This window comes from Cryptomeria japonica, chromosome 8 (genome assembly GCF_030272615.1).
Source record: "Cryptomeria japonica chromosome 8, Sugi_1.0, whole genome shotgun sequence".
In the NCBI taxonomy this organism is placed as follows: domain Eukaryota; kingdom Viridiplantae; phylum Streptophyta; class Pinopsida; order Cupressales; family Cupressaceae; genus Cryptomeria; species Cryptomeria japonica.
In genome coordinates this window covers 602,368,860-602,386,682 of record NC_081412.1, presented here as the reverse complement: position 1 = coordinate 602,386,682, position 17,823 = coordinate 602,368,860, and positions in this window count along the sequence as shown.

Sequence of the window (17,823 nt, the reverse complement as noted above, 5' to 3'; positions counted from 1 at the left end):
GCAACATGGGAACCCATCTTAAGCAATTTCCCTAGAACTCGTCATTTAAAAGAGTGAGAACTAGAACTTGCCTTGGAACAGGTGCAATGGTCATGTAGATGGAAAAATATATTTAAAATATAATGTATTAAATTATTATGTACATAGAATATTATTTTTCGTAGGCCTATTTTATTTTGTAAATTACATGTCTCAAGAAGCTATTTGAAAAATGTCTGTGTGCATATATTTACTAGTTAATTGAAAGGATGGACTTCATTTAAGATGTGTAATAGGTTTGCGATCTATCTTTTCTTGTTTTCCAACACACTAATAACATATCAGACTTGAAAGGGCCATCAAACAAGTTGAGTAGATTGAAAATTTTAGTTACAAGTAATGTAATTAATTGATATTAAATACCATATATGTGCAATTTTCAAGTCCTAATATATTATGTAAGTAAATGTAATGGAAAACCAATAAATTATGTTAGTGTTAAAGGAATTTTCTAACCACCTTGAATACTCTTGTGTTCCCCTTTATTATGTACATTTGATAGAATGCAATTCCAAAACATTCCACAAATTCCTAATGTTGGAAGGAATTATATTGCTTAAAAAATTTGTATCCCAATAAATATAAAGGGTTACCATGATTATTTTCCAAAAATACATGAATATATATCTTATTAAAATATATTTTCTAACCATGATAGGAAACATCATGTCTCACATCAGAGATGAGAAAACTAATGAGATTGAAGTCTAAGGATCAACATGATCTACCAAAAATAATCAAGTGATATTCAATACCACCATGTTCTAATGAACATGCATAAAAATGATGCTTAGAGGCCAAAACTAGAAACATCAGTTGTTCACAAATAACAAAATTGCCTTTATAACCAACTTTTGAGTTGAAACAATCATATTAAATATGAAGCAAAGAATTTGTGAATATGTTTAGCGTGGAAGAATACTTGGATGCAATCAAGATGTCATAACACACAAATACCCACAATCAACACATGTCATCTCTAATTCTATTTATCATTAAAAAGTAGAAATTTTATATGAAGTTCATGTTTGCATGTATAAATAAGTAACACAAATACCTCAATGACGATCTTGGTTTAATCTTTCTCACATTTAATGGTATCTTAATACAATAGAATTTTTTGTTCAAGTTCATGGGTGCATATGTGAAAACTAACAAGAGAAGTAGAGCGTTGATACCTCGTTGAAGACCAATTTTGACCTTATATTGAAAATTTAAGTTTTCTCTATTAGTTAAGAAGAAGCCATAGTAATAAAAGGAATGAAACCCATCATGTTTTGAGATATACAATCCCATAGAGAGAACCAAACCTGATATATTGCATTAATAAGTTTTTCTCAAATGATCCATTATCTAAGGTAATTTACATCTACAAAAGCCAATGCTAATTATAGAAGTTTTGAAACTTAGAAGAGGATGTGTAGCATAGTTTGTTGAAAATGATTTCTACAAGTGATAGGTACTCATACCATATCAAGACAATTCCAATTCTATGGGAGCACATATGAGTCGATATTAAGAGAAGTAATCACCTTTCCGAAGACTAGTTTTCCTTCTTTATCAAGTACCTCAATTGATCTTTTGGTTAAGGAACCATATCTAGAAGTAAAACATGATAAATTTAATTAGTAGTTACGAAATTCGACAAAGAAAAACCATCCAAGACTAAGAACATTATTAACTATAACTAGATCTTGTCACATGTGGATTCCAAAAGAAAACTAACTAAAACCATTGAAAGTGACTTAACTCAAGATTCTAGAGAAATTGTGTCTTTTTTCCAATGATGCCAACAAGAAAAAAATGGGTAGATATTGTGTAGGAAAAATATTATAGAGCCCTACTATAGAAACCATTTGTTAAATATAAGGGCATCCAAAAATAATCTCCCTATAACTGTTGCTTCAATCTATTGATAATAGGTGAAAAATAAATCTAAAAATATCCAATTCTTGAGTTGGAGACAAGATTTTTGCACCATTTTGGTTGCGAGTTATATTTGACTATCCACTCAAAATATGATTTGATTCTAAGATTTATATTTTATTTTATATGAATGAATTTAGAACAAAGATATTATAATTTTATATGCATTCCTTTCTTTGGCTTGCATTCTAGTGATTTCTATTAGGCATGAGCTCAGTTTTATGACATGAGAGAATCATTAAATTATGTCATGATTTCAAACCAAATAGATAAATAGGTAAATTGAAGCGTAGAACCAATGCGTAGAAACATGTAAAGGTAAAATCATGTTAACTATAAGAAACATGTTATGTATATAACAATGAAACTAATCAAGTCCAAATAGATATATAATAAATAAATAAACAAAATAGTTAACCATGCATGCATATATTATTCATAAATATATAGAGTTGTGTGATCGATACAAAATATTGATCTAAATTTTTAAGGAGGCATGTGAAATTATCCATACCACACTAATCTGCACATTACCTACTTTATTAGGTAAACTCCTAGGTGGATTTTATCAAGAGACCATAGCAAAAGAATTACTTTTTGTTAGTCAATATCATTTAAATGTGCAAATAAATGCCATATCAATTATTAAAAGACTTAATGTTTGCATTTAAATAGAATTTACATTTTTTATTTTTTTTAAGTTCTAGCTATTACAAATTTTTCATTAATTTTTACCAACAAGAAAAAAATATTGTAGGTGGCACTATTTAAATAATTCACGTGCCTTGTCTATGCTTCCAAATTTTGGATAGATTCCTTTCTCACGATATGTAGGACATATTTTTAGTTTTTAGCTATTCAGTTCCTTCTTTCTCACCATATGTAGGACAAGATTTATTGACTTGTGTAATTTAAGCAACATTTCTCAATTGTATAGAAGGTCTCATTGCTTCATGTAATTTTAGAATGCTATTGTTCAATAGAGATGTAATAGAAAGTTGAAGGTTTTTTGAGAGATTGCAAATGCTATATGGAATTGAAATGTGATTCTACCTTTGCACATCATCATGTAGGTCCTTCGCATATTTTGTGAGGACCAAAATAGAACTCGGGGGCTTAGTGTTTTCAAAGGGGGGAGGGTTTGAGGGGGAGGGCTATGGTTAGTGTCAACATTAGCAGTATTGGTAGGAGACCAATATAACCTTCTGGTTTTTGACTCATCCAAGGAAATAGAATCAGAACCTGAATTCTCAACAATCTTCACATTTTTGTATGTCTTAGGCTGGGTTTCCACATCTTGGTCCTTTTTAGTGCTGGTTGTAGACACCTAAAAATGTCTCATTGATCATGTACTAATTATTCGTCCTATTAGTTAAATAATTATTTAATTAATCAAATTATTAGTGAGAGCACCATTGAAGAGGTTAGGGTGCTATAGAGAGTTCGACCCCCTCCCTCAATGGTTTACTTGTCTTGTGGTCGACTATTTCTAGTATAAACATCTTGGCTCAAGGGGGCTACATTGTTGTCTTGTAAGGCCTTTTAAAATTGATTTTTGAAGGTGAACACAATAGTTTTGGCTTAGTTCAAGATCCCACATAGGTTGTATAGTAGTTGAGATAAGTTTTGGTCCCCCCAAACATTAGTTCCAATTATATTTGAGGCCCTTTTTTCATGATTTTATATCATGTATGACCAAAATAGGCTTCATCATGCAACTTCAAGGAGTAGTCAAAGTTGGAGACCACTAGTTCAATAAGAGTTCAAGATCATCATATTGATCAGAGATATGATTTAGGCTCAACTCATAATTCATAAAAAAAAAAGATGTATTTCCTATAAAATATGCATTGTAATCCTTTTTTCTTCTTAGTTATTTCTTTTTTCTTGGAATACACAAAACACATTGACCATTGTAAATCATATTTTCAGTATTAATTTTTGTTTTTAAAAATATTTTTCAGTTTTAACAAGAAGATTTTTTTTCAATTTCTTTCTTGTTTTAGTGTTGTGGATGAATGATTTGATGTATTTACTGAGTTTTCTTTAAAAATCCATTGAATATGTCTCATTCATGCAATGTTAAAGAAAAGGAATTCATGCTAAATGTAGGTCATAAGTTGTGTTAGGTTGATTCTAGTAGACTGAAGTTATGTAACATTATTTTTCTTGAGGAAATCGCTAAATCTAAGCATTCTTAGGAAATAATTTTGCATTTCATGTTCTGATATGTGTTGTGAGTAAACAAAATTTCTTCAATTAAAATTGATTTTGAGATTAGAACAACATTAGAACTCCATAACTTCGATGCATCACCTTCTAAATTAGTAGTTTTCATTTAAAAAAGAATATTTTTCTATTATTGCAAATATAATCATTTGTTGTCATTGATATTGAAGTTTTTGATCTCGATGAGCTACTTGGTTACAGTCAGTGGTCTTGTATAGTGCAATTAGAGTGGGACCAGACATTTTCATCATGTAAATGTATAGAGTTTGTTTGTGAGGGATCCAAAAGACTTATAATAATGTATCCTAAAGTTCCTAGAGCTTTGGTGCAAGTTCATTGGATCCACGGTGGATAGATAAGTGTACAATTCCAATGTCAATGTACATGAATACATTGCATTCCTATACCTGAGCTAGTATTTTGGTGATGCAGATTGAGTACTCAATGTTAATGGTATTTTTTGATGCTATCTTGGGCATTCCCAAGTACCCATATTGTTTCACATTAAAGATTGTGTGAATTTGTGATAATGTGCTTTAACAGTTTTACCTTTTGCACCTAAAGTTTAATCTTTTGCATCAAAATTTTTTATTCTTCATACTTATATAAAAGAAGATTTGATTCCTGTAGTCATCAAAAGCTTAGTGTGATGGTGAGAATATATTACCAAATTATTAAATAACTATTAATAATCATAAAATTATATAATATAAATATTAGAGTGAAAATAGCCATTTTTTAATGACTAAATGAAAAATATTTCAATGTATAATTAAAAGTCACTAAATTATTTTGTATATATTAAATGATTAATAATGAAAATTGTGATTTTCAAAAGGTATTAAAGAAGAATGATTTCAGAAAACAATTATACAAAATTAAAATCATAAAGAATATATGAATTTTTTTTAATAGGAATGTTTGTTGTGTAATGCTTTGTAATGAAATAGTTTAATTTTTTATTTAATTGAATGTAAACAATGTAAATGAAATCCTTATAGAATAGCTAAATATTTATTTTGAAAAAGAAAAAGAAATATTAAAATTTATATATCTATAAAGAAAATTACTTTATTTACAATAATGTTAATGAAAAAAGAACACAACTATTTAAAATAGAAATAAAGAAATGTTCATAAAGCCTAAAAAGTATATTATCCTATAAATGTTCTTATAATACAAAACTTTTTAAACCAATCATGATATCGATAGATAATTTTTATAATTTATTAAATTTAAAAATATACTTTATATGGAATTTGTTTTTTAAAACAAAAATAATAAACATATTGAATAGTACAAAACAATCAATTGATTAATATTTTTACCTATTCATTATCAAAGTGTTTTTTCCCAAGTGTAAACTCATAGTGAGTTCAAATTGTATGAGTGTTGTCGTCCCCTCATCTCTTCATGGATAATTATAAAGAGAGGATTTAACTATGTCCGATTGCTAGGAAAATCAGTAGTTATGAGTTGAAATTGGTCAAAGTGGCGGGAGGCAGATATTAAGCATCCTGATAAAATAGAAAAGTTTATCACACGAACGCGAAATAATACATAAACAAAGTGACATTGTTAGAACGAAAAAGTAAAGTTGGAATTTGAGTTTGAGGGGCTTTTCAACTGATCTCTTGTTTAAGAAAATATCTTGAAGCTTTTCACTCCTGGACTATAAAAAGAGACAAATACTGTGAGATTATATTTCATCTCTGCATCCGTTCAGAGCATGAATTATGCTAAACATAATGTCTAACACCAGAATGACATGAAAAATGTGGAATCGGATTTATATGATCAACGAATGAAAAATGTGGAATCAGATTAATATAATCAACGATTGTTTTGTGTTGAGTGTTTATCTTCACAATACACCAAATCGGAAATCCTCCTACTTTTCCAGTGTATATTTCTGCATAAAAATATAAAGATTATATTTCTAATTACCCATCATCAATTTTTTCCCAAAGACTGAACTGAGTATCACTTCAAATTGTACCAATGTTGCCGTTCATCCCATCCTCTCATATTTTTCCCCTATATTTAGGTGGATGGATGATTATTTGGAGAGGAGTTGGAATTTTTTTTAAATAGAAGTAAAACAGAAAACGTATAAAATATGTTCATTTTATACATGAACAAGTATGTCGTATGAACAACAGTTTTATCTGTATCTACTTATATATACATATATATATATATATATATATATATATATATATATATATATATATATATATATATATATATATATATATAATCAATCTCACGTATAATGATCTGTCAAACACTCGTTGTTACAGACTAACTCAAATCAAGGCATAAACTTACTCTGGAGCTTTGCCGATCCGGATTAAAAACCTTTATTCATCTTTCATATTTACCACCGTTAATCCAGAGTATATATTTTGGGGATTTGTTAAGTTTCTATAGTTCAGAAGGTGTGTTGTGGAAGTTGCTTAAGTGCAGCTTGTGTTGAATGTTCAACAGAAGAATGTTTTCTATTTTGCAAATAGAATATTTCTTAGAGTTGTGAGGCTTACACCAAGAGCAGTTTTATGTGTAGATAGTTTTAGTTATGTGAGACAAATTTCCTTTCTCTTGCTTCATGTAAGGAAAGTTTTAGTTTGCATCATGTAAGGAAAGTTTCTCTTAGAATGTCTTGCTTGAAGAAAGTTTCACTTCTCTTGCATAGTTGATGTTTTCATAAAGAAGGATATATATGTAAAATTGTTGTAGCAACTAGGATTGTATTCGGAAGGAAAGTTTCCTCTAGAAGCCGAATAGAAGATTCAACATTTGCAGGTTTTCCCCCATATTGGGGTTTCCTTGGTATATCGGTGTTATCTGTGTCCATGTGTTTGGTTTCATTTGAATTTGTTTCCGTTGTTTAATTTGTTAATTAACCTAGTGTATTAGTTGTTATAAATAAGATTGACTTAGATTATTTTTTCTATGAATTTATTAAGCAATTAATCTGTTGTTGGGTTATAGAAATTAACATGGTAATAGAGCTATAAACTCTGAATACGAAGCCAAGTTTTGTTTCACAAATTTCTTTAGGTTTCAGCTTTCAATTTCTTTAAGGATTTTATTTCGCAATGGCAACTAGTGTTTAGTATGAGGACAGGCTTGAGGGTGCATCTAACTTCTTATAGTGGAAGGTTCAGATTACATTTGTTCTAAGGAGAATAGGTTGTGGCCCTATGCTAGTACAAAAGTCACTCCTCTATTAAATGATCATGTTGCCCTAGATTTGCATGAAATCAAGGAGGCCAAGGCTCAAAGGATTATCCTTGATGGGGTAAAAGATCATTTGATTCCTCATCTATCTGAGAAAGACACTGCCAAAGAAATGTGGGATACACTCACACAAATTTATCAGAGTGGCTATCAAAGTCGTAAGATGGTGCTCAAGCACAAGTTGCATAACACCAATATGTCCAAGGGTGAGAGCGTGACCTCTTACTTGTCCAGATTGATACAAGTCAGGGATGAGTTGTCTAGTGTTGGAGAGATTATTGTTGAAGATGAGCTTTTGCAGATAGCCCTAAATGGCTTCTCGAAGTAGTGGGAAGTGTTTGTCAAGTGTATTGTTGGCAGAGATTGCCTACCTAATTGAGCAAGGCTTTGGGACAATTTTTTCCAGGAGGAGATCTGTGAAAATGGTCATCAAGGAGGCCAAACTAAGAAGGTTGAAGATGAAGAAAATCTTGCTCTTGCTGCAAGCAAGGGTACCCAGAAATTCAATAAAGGGCAAACTGAAAGGTCTTCTTCCAAGGATGGGAAGAAGAAATATATTAGTAAAATAAAATGTTTTTGATGTCATCAGATGGGTCACTACACTAGTCAATGTCCAAATAAGAAAAACAAGGGCAAGCAGAAGAAGCAAGTTGTGGCTACACCAGAGGTTGATGAGTTTGCAACACAATTTGAGAATGATTTTTCAGTCATTGCATGTCTCTCAAGTTCAATTGACAAAATTTTATGGTATATTGATAGTGGGGCTTCTTGCCACATGATAGGAGTCAAAGAATATTTCACCAAATTGGAGGAGAAAAAGGTAGATTTTTGTATTGAGCTTGGAGACAATGGCAAGTACCAAGCAACTAGTGTAGGTATAGTCAAGTTTCAGAGGGAGTCTAACAAATCTCTATTGGTGGAGGATGTGTTGTATGTCCCTGGCATGAAAAAGAATTTAATCTATGTTTCTACTTTTGAAGACAAGGGTTATATTGTGACCTTTGAAGAGGGAAAAGTCTATATCCATCCTAAGAACTCCAAGGTAGAAAAAATGATTGGAGTCAGGCATGGCAGCTTGTTTCAGTTGCAGTTTGAACCAACACATGCATTGGTGAGTAGTTGTAGAGGGCTTGGAGAATTGTGGCACATGAGGATGACTCATCTTCACCATAGAGCACTTAATGTGCTCAAGGAAATAGTGACGGGGCTGCCTTAGATGAAGGTTGAAAAGCATGAGGTGTGCAAGGGTTGTGCTCTTGGGAAATATGCCAAGACCAATTTTCCAAGTAGTGACACTAGATCTAAAGGGATTTCTGATCTCATACACTCAGATGTATGTGGGCCCATGTCAACATCATTCTTAAAAGGGTGAGTATTGTGTTACCTTCATTGATCATTTCTCCAAGATGATATATTTTATGAAGAATAAAGATGAATTCTTCAGTAGGTTCAAAGAGTTTAAGGTTCTCGTAGAGAACTAGACAAGAAGGAAGATCAAGATACTAAGATCTGATAATGGAGGCGAGTATCCCTCGAATGCCTTCAAATATTTTTATGCTCGGGAAGGTATCAAGAAAGAGTTGACAGTTTCGTACAACCCTCAACATAATGGGGTTACTAATTGAAAAATAGGGCTATAGTTGAAGTAGCTAAGGCCATGCTTCATGATCAAGATATACCTTTCTTTTTATGGGAAGAAGCTTGTAATACAGCTGTGTATCTGCAAAATAGGAGCCCACATAAAGTGTTGGGCAAATTGACTCCAAAAGAGGCGTTCACTAGGAAGAATCCAGATTTGGTACACATTCAAATATTTTGATGCCTTGTGTATTGCCATATTCCTATGGATAAGAGAACCAAGTTAGAACCAACTACAGAGAAGGGTATCCTAGTTGGGTACAGTGAAACTTCTAAGGCCTATTGTGTTTACATTCCTTCCCTCAAGAAAATAGTTATTCACAGAGATGTGAAGTTTGAGGAGGAAAGAGCTCTTCAGAAGTCAGGAAGCTTGATGGAGGTTCAAGAGGAGGAGCAGACACCCAAGGTTGATGTTGCACAAATTACTCAGACTTCAATCACACAAATTGGAGAGTAGAACAAGCAAGTCGAGCAAGTTTATTAAGAGGAATAATAGAAGATTTCTCAGCCTTAGACTCCTATGACAGGGAGGAGCATAAATAGGGTGGTTGAGTAGACATTGAAAGAGGCTCATGAGTATGTTGGTGATCCCAAACAGTTTTTTGATTATATGGCACTCATGAGTGAACTGAATTAGGCGGACCCTTCTAGCTTTTAGGAGGCATCCAAGCATCAGTTTTGGAGGGATGTCATTGTGGAGGAGTATTATTTCATCATGAAGATGTTGGCAATTTGGAGTAATCGATTATGTGTTGCATTGATGTTTTGTCATTGATGTCAACACTGGTTGTTTTGGATGTTTTACTAACACCCTTATGGTTTCGGTAGGTTGAGTGGTTTCTAGTTGGTTTAGATTCAGCATGATCCGGTATACTCCAGTATGATTTGGTTATGGAATTGTCTTACTCATGTTCATACTCAGTCAATTGGTTTTGGTCTGGTGATCGGATGCTATCCTGCTTGCTTGGAAGCTTGGTTTGTGGTTCCGGCGAGGGTTTCACCGACATAGATTTTGTTGAGGATCTTTGATGATATGCATAAGTGGTGTTGGTGCAGCTTCTGGTATGGATTCAGGATGTTGATGGTGATCATGTTTGAGACTTGGCAGATTGGTATCATTGCTTAAGTGTGTGGACCTATATTGGGTCCTGGTTGATCTAGGTTATGGACCAGCTTAATGTAACGTGTGGATTGGACCTCTCGATGTGTTTCTAGGATGTCTTATGAGTTGGATATTATTTGTTTGGTCTAAGGCCGATATGTTTTGTAACTATATAATTGGTTTATTGTCTGGTGGCCGACCTGATTGTTTACGATCGAGGATTTGTATATATATGATGTAAGATCTCATTGTAGATCATGGTCATGGAATGGGATATGGATATGTAATGTGTAAATAATGTAATATCATTCAGGCAGAGGATTTGGTCGATAATTGGAGATCGAATTGGGTTTATGTAAGAGGATTTAGTCCTCTAGTATTGAGCTTAACCGAAACTATACCCCGGCATAGGAGATGTTATCTTTGCAGTTCATTCATTCTTCTAGATTGTAGTTTGGATTTCAATATAGTCAGTGAGACTCCTTTTGTGATGAGCAATGCGCTCTAGGTTATTGGCCTTCCTATGAGTGCAAGCCGCTCAATTGTAATTCGCATACTTGCTGCAGAAGTATTATCTGACTGTGGGTAGGATTCCCACCATAGTTTTTCCCTTTACTAGGTTTTCCACGTATAAATCTTGGTGTCATGTGGATGGTATTTATTCTCTGATTATTGTTTATGCTTAATTGGTTTAAATATTATTTTGGTATTTGGTTTAAGCATTTCGGTATTAATGTTTTGGGTTTTAGTGTTAAAGTTTATATTGTTAAATGTTATAGTAATCTATGACAACTGATGCACCCCCCCCCTGTCTTAGTTGTCTTTCGGTTATTTGAACTATCTAACCATTGGTATTAGATCTCTGGTCCTCTCTTCAGAAAGCTTAACCGCTTGAGGAATATCCTATGGTAACTAACTGTTCAAGTTCATCCTGTTCATCTGGAGCTATCTTTTGGAGAGACGTTCGTAGGCTTGATGGAACAAATTACACTTTATGGAAGATTGAGATGGAGACTCATCTGAGATGTCTCGATAAGGAGATTTGGGAGATCATACAAAATGGTATTACACCTCATAATCCAACATCTGGCAATCCTCCTTTGGAAAACTTGGATAAGGAGCTTGAGAATGATTGTAGAGCAAGAGAATCCCTCTAGTGTACACTTTCTGATCAACAAATAATAAGATTAACCGACAAATCATCTGGAAAGGCCATACGGGATAAGTCGGAGACTCTTAATGAAGGTGACCCTACTATGAATATTGTTAAACTTCATGGTTATTGAGTGAGATATGAAAACATGAAGATGGAAGAAGATGAAAGGATTACTGCATTCATGGAAAGGGTAAATGAGATTGTTATGAGAATTCAATATTGTTGTGGAACTCTGAGTGAAGATGAAATTATTTATAAAGTTCTGAGAGCCCTATCACTGACTTACAAGATGAAGGCTACTGTAATTAATGAACTGGGAACATTGGCTAATACTTCTATCAAAAGAGATACTTTGGCTAGGAAATTATCTTCTTTTGAGCTTGAAGAATTTGGACCTTCTAGAGCTGTGAAGTCTGAACCTGCTTTTCATGCATCTGCATTAGCAACTGGTAAGAAAGATTGGAAAGCTTTATATGAAAAGGAATTGGATGATATAAAGAGATAATATGATGAGTTTGAGCAACTTGAAGCACTATTTTCTAGAAGAGTACCTAAAGGACCGGTAGGAAGTAAGTATGAATGAAAAGAACCTTTAAAATATTTTGCATGTAATAAGATTGGTCATTTTGCATCTATATGTCCTAAAAGGAATTCAAGATTTGAAGAAAGAGTGAGAAATCATTTAAGCCTAACCCTGGATATCAGAACAAGTATAAGTACAAGAAAAATAGAGACAAATCATGCTACATTGCGGATGAGGAAGGTGTTACTGATTCTGATGATGAATCGACAGAAAAATCTGGTAGTGGTTCTAATAATGGGAAGGAATGGGTGTTCTTGGCTATCAAGGAAGATGTTCCGACACTAGAAGAGAATGTACTTAAAGAGAAGGCACTTGCTACTAAAATTGAAGACAAGGATGAATGGGTAATTGGCAGTGGTTGTTCACATCATATGACTGGAGATAAAAGGAAGTTTCTATCTTTGCAATAATTTGATGGGGGTCTGGTTAGATTTGGAGATGACAAAGCATGTATGATCAAAGGAAAAGGAACAATATCACTGGGTGGTAAGAACAATACTAATAATTTTTATTATATTGAAGGTTTAAGGATTAATATTTTCAGTGTAGGACAATTGGTAGATAAGGGATTTCAATTGTAGTTCAACGATGGAAAATGCAAAATAATTATTAGATCTGGTTTGAAGATTGCAACCGGTACACAAACAAAAGATAATATATTTCATTTGAATTTCGGTGAGAAGACATGTTTGATTGGCCAAATTGATGAGAGTTGGCTATGGCATAAGAGGTTGTGTCATGTGAATTTCGAGTGCACTGTGAAGATCAGTTCAACTAAGACAGTTAGAGATATAGCTAAGATTATGAAGCCCTATAATCCGGTATGTAAAGAATGTCAAATGGGTAAACAAGTCAAAACCTATTTTAGGATTATACAAGATAAATCTAATGATGTTCTTGATCTTATTCATACTGATTTGTGTGGCCCTGGTAGAGTTAAAAAATTTCAAGGTGATAGATATTTCATGCTAATCATTGATGATTATTCTAGAATGATGTGGGTTACTTTTCTAAGGGATAAATCTGAAGCATTTGAAAAGTTTAAAATATTTAAGGCTAAAGTGGAAACTAAGATAGGATTGACGATTAAATGTTTGAGGTTAGATCATGGTGGAGAATTCACATCTGGTGAGTTTAATCTTTTGTGATAAGCATTGTATAAAGAGACAATTTTCTGCTCCCCGGACACCTCAACATAATGGAGTTGTGGAAAGGAAGAACAAAACTATCTTAGATGTTGCTAGAATATTGATGATGGAAGCTAGTCTACCTTATATCTACTAGAGAGAAGCAGTGATCACAGTGGTTTATACATTCAACGGAGTACATATCAAAGGAGAAACCGGTAAGACACCTTATGAATTATGGTTTGGCAATATACCTATAGTTAAGTATTTTGGGATCTTTGGTAGTAAATGTTATATCAGGAGAGATAATATCATTGGAAAATTTGATCCTAGATGTGATGAAGGCATATTTCTTGGTTATTCCAATGAAAGAAAGGCATATAGATGTTATAACAAGAGATTGCAGAGAAATGTGGAGAGTACTAATGTCAATATGGATGAGCTGAATAGAAGTCAAATCAAAATTTATGAGCAAGAACCGGCGGTAGAAATGATTATATCTAAACCGGTAGCATATTTACCAGAATAGAGTGTTGAACCAATTACTTTGGCAGTATCAAAAAATTCAACAATAATTGAAGAACTAGGAAGAGGAACAAAGAGTCAGAAGACTCCTAGGTATGTGAGATTGAATCATTCAAAGATCAGATCATTGGGGATAAGAACAATGGCGTGATGATAAGAAGAAGACTGGAAACTAATGAGGTATATTTAATTTCTCAGGTTGAACCGGTATAAGTAATTGAAGCATGTAAAGATAAATGTTGGTTGAAAACTATGAAAGAAGAATTAGATCAGATTGAGAAGAATAACACATGGACTTTAGTTCCCCAACCTAAAAATAAGAATGCTATTGGAACTAAATGGGTTTTTAGGAATAAATTGAATGAGGATGGTCAAGTTGTAAGGAATAAGGCTAGATTGGTTTGTAAAAGATATTCTCGAAAGGAAGGAATTGATTATGGTGAGACTTTTGCACTCGTAGCTACAATTGAAGTTGTAAGATTATTTCGTGCCTATGTTGCCCATAAAAACTACAAGGTATATCATATGGATGTTAAGTGTGCATTTTTTAATGGGGATCTTGATGAGGAATTTTATATTGAGAAACCTGATGGTTTTTCACTTTCAGATGATACAAACATGGTTTGCAGGTTAAGGAAAGTTTTATATGGATTGAAACAGGCACCTAGAGCTTGGTATGCAAGGTTGGATAAATATCTTTTGAAGCTTGGTTTTACTAAGGGTAATGTTGATAGTAATTTATATTATAAGATCACTGGTGATGATATATTGATTATTGAAGTATTTGTTGATGACATTATTTTTAGAGGAGAAGATAAGATGTGCATGGAATTTTCTAAGAATATGGAGAAGGAATTTGAAATGTCTATGATTGGGGAAATGAAATTTTTCTTAGGTTTGCAGATTGCTCAGACTGATAAAGGTATTTTCATTTGTCAAACTAAGTATGCTAGGCAATTGTTGAAGAAATTTGGTATGGGAGATTCTAAACTGGTAAGTACTCCTATGGTTACAAGTGAGAAATTGACAAGGAAAGATGTTTCTGCACCAGTAAATCCTACAAGATACAAATCTATGATTGGAGGTCTGCTTTATTTGACTTGGACTAGGCCTGACATAATGAATGTTGTTTGCATTGCATCTAGATTTCAAAGTGATCCTAGAGAAAATCATGAGAGTGTGGTGAAAAGAATTTTTAGATACTTGCAAGGTACATCTCAATATGGTTTATGGTACCCTAAGGATGATGACTTTACTTTATGTGCATATATAGATGTTGATTGGGCTGGATATGTTGATGACCAGAAAAGTACTTTCGGTGGAGCTTTCTTTCTTGGAAAGAAGTTGGTTTCATGGATCAGCAAGAAACGGTCATGTACTTATTTATCTACTGCTGAAGTTGAGTATGTTGTTGCTGCTACTAAGTGTACACAAGTTCTATGGATGAAGCAAATGTTGAAGGATATCAAAGTGCATTGCACTGGACCGGTAGTTATTCACTGTGATAACTCTGCTACTATTGACATATCAAAGAATCTGTTATTTCACTCTAAGTCAAAGCACATAGCTATCAAGTATAACTTTTTGAAGGAGAAGGTGGAAGAAAATGAAGTTAGACTGGTTTATGTGAACACTAAAGAGCAGATTGCGGATATTTTCACTAAACCTTTGCCTAAAGAACCATTTGAGTATCTGAGAGACAGCTTAGGAGTTTTTACCCCTCCGACAAAGAACTGATTGATGCTTTTTGGCATCAGTCTGGTATGCACTATCAGAGATATTATTCATTCCGACACTGATGTGGGGATGCTACTACTCAGGGGGAGTAGTCATCTTTGTGATTGAGTGGTTTATGTTTTTGCTTTGATATTTATGTCAAATTTCTGACATTGATGTTAAAGGGGGAGAGATATTCATGTGAAAACTTAAGGAGTTGTATACATTAGGGGGGAGAGATATATGTGTAATTCAAAGCTTTACAAAGATATTATTTAAAGGGGGAGTTTGGTCTTTGTTTCATGTTGGTTAATATATTTGTCCTTTCTTTAATATATATATATATATATATATATTACAATGTTGACTCATGTATACCCCTTATGAAAGGAAAGAAAATGAACCAACAGTTGGGTGAACCGAATTAAGGTTCATCCTCTGCATTAGAGGGAAACTCCTCATGAGATTTATAATGAATTTTTATGCAATTAATTTAGAAATGAATATACTTTTTACCAAAAAGCGTGAAAGGCTTTCGCATTCATTCATAAACACAAAATAATGCTACAAAGATCTATTTTTAAGTGTAGAGCTCACAGACTTCTACTTTTGCAGATATTCATTCAATAAACTCAAAGTAAAGTAAACTTCAAAGTAGTGTAAATGTTGATCAATTCTCACTCATGCTTCATAGGACAAGGGGGATCAGTGCCATTTAAACAACAATGACATTTCTTGTAAAAAACAAAATCAATGAATTCACAAACATAGAAAGAACCGGTAATGAAATGACATTTCGCACATCAGCATACATCCCAACAGAGATTACTAGTTCTTCAAACACACAAAGTTTAAGATTGCACCAAAATATCATTTCATTCAAGTACCAGAAATATCAGTTCTGATAAATTCAAGGAAAACAAAATCTATTCCTCCAAATCAAAGTTTTTCAGACCATAACAAAGCTTGCTTTTCTAATATATATAGCCTCGAGGCCAATAGTTTGTTACGAAATAACCCTAAACCTTTTAACTCTAACCTAGAGCCAAAGAAACCATCTGCTTTTAACTTTATGAAATAAAATAAACAAAAGCCGCAGATAGGATGACAACTCATCTGTTAGCCGATCAGGACTCCATCATAGAAGAGGTGGCCACTGATTTGTCCTACTTTGCCATGAAACTTTGCATGTTACGCCACTCCAAATGTGCTGCTGAGAAATTCAAGATAACTTGAAAGTATGGGAGTCCGATGTGTATGATGTGCTATTTCCAAACCTCCTTATCCATATTCACTTGCAACACTTTAGCTTTATGTGCCTCCAAGTGATCACAGTAGACTATGAACATCGACTCTATTCTAGCCACTTTTGAAAAATCATTCATGGTTAAAGACTTCATTTCCCTAACAAGTTGTACTCTCTCTTTGAAGATCTTTGCCATGTCTGGAGTAGCTTCAATTGTCTGGGCATCCTCCTTCATGAGTTTGATATCAATGCACTTTAGATCTTTCTACATTGTGTCAATCAAATCTTCAACCCTTTAAGTAACCTTGTAGATTCCTCATGGCCTTGTTTGATGATAGAATTTCTCCACTCGACATTTTTCCTTGACACATAAAGCACATTATCATCCAAATTTTCCACAGGTTTCTTAGCTAGGAACTTCATCACGCCAAACTTCTACACATCATTCATTTATGTTAATATCGCCACCCACTTGGTTCTTTCCTTTTCCTAGGCAACAACTTCTAGCTCTAACTCCTTTCTCATGGTTGCAGCATCTTCATACACTTTAACCAGGATGGTAATGTAATTTGAACCATGTTGTACTATAGAATTGAGCCCTTCATCGAATATCTCTACTACCATGCGGCTCCTTTGAACCTCGTCTAACAACTTCTGCTTCACCGTTGATTTGGGGTCAAAGGATAGTATCATCTGGGATAGGGGTGGCTGAGGGCTTGGATGGTGTATGGCATTGATGTACTCTTCCATTTGAGTGATGACCTGTTTCAGCTCCTTTTTATCTTTCTCATCCTTCCAAGACCTGGCTATCATCCTCTTTGTGGAGGATTCTAGGTGTTTGGCATCTACCACCCATGAAGCAACTCCCAAATCAATTTTCTCCACAGTAAAATCATCTTCAGTGGCCTTCTGAATCTCTGTCTGAGATGGGTTTAGCTACTTCAGCCATCCAATGACCTATTGCCTCCTCCACTTCCACCATTGCCTATGTTTTAAGCTTATTTTGTTTAGACGCTTTCCCGAGGCACTTGCTCACCATATCTTCCATAGGAATTGTGATAGGGATAACATTACATTTCTTCCCAATTGAATCTCCTATCCATCAAGGAGTGTTGGAAGTTTCTTTGGATGATGGAGGTGTCTAAGCATCCGGGGAATCAATAATAGTCAGAGTTTTCATTGGATTCAGCTCTTCTTTATGTCCTTTACCTGTATCCACATCCTGCACTGGAGGTTTACTCAACATTTGTTGATCCATTGTCACTTCAGTTCCTTCACCTGGATCCAAATCCA